Below are 760 nucleotides of genomic sequence, written 5' to 3' on the forward strand. Positions count from 1 at the left end.
TTTTTAAGCATTACATTTAATAGCATACTGCAAAAATCTGAAAAATACCGTGTCTGTGTGTGTTTATTTATCTGTGTACGTGAACACGCATACCTTATATATCGATGATGTCAGCTGTAACACCGACCCTAAAATCTGCATTGTTCCGTATATTTCTTTATGGAAACTCAAAGGGCGGGAAGTTCGAACGTCAATCTGCCTTTTGTTGCTCTCTGCTGATTCGGGAGTCAAGTGAAAAAAAAAAAAAAAATTGTCCCCAAAGGAGTAACTGGGAAAGCTGCTCTATATTCACAGATATTCAGTGGATTTATGATATTGAAAGAGGCATATTTCTAGAATTTATGTTTTTCGTCGGTAAAAAGTACACAAGAGTTTGATTTTTTCCGAAAGAACTGATTCGATTACATACGTGATATCTACTTCTTAGCATGTAGACAAAAATGCTTTTGAGTTTGCATATAAAGTTACACATAAATATATATGGTATGTCTAGGAAAAAGAAGCAATAACGAAGAGGGATAAAATATTAATAAAATTCTGGATATTCCAAATAAATTCCGAAAGTTATGTTAGGAGGAGACAAATACTCATAAGACTACGAATGGAGAAAAATAAAAGTAAAGGGTATTCGAAGGAGGAAGAAATGCATGAAAATTATAGTTATCTATATATATTTTTTTGGGGGGGGCGGGAATGAATATTAGAATTGTTCGATGCATGTCGATAACACGTTGGGAATGTTGGTCTAAAAAGCACTCTT

Source organism: Penaeus monodon, chromosome 31, assembly GCF_015228065.2.
Source record: "Penaeus monodon isolate SGIC_2016 chromosome 31, NSTDA_Pmon_1, whole genome shotgun sequence".
Taxonomy (NCBI): Eukaryota; Metazoa; Arthropoda; class Malacostraca; order Decapoda; family Penaeidae; genus Penaeus; species Penaeus monodon.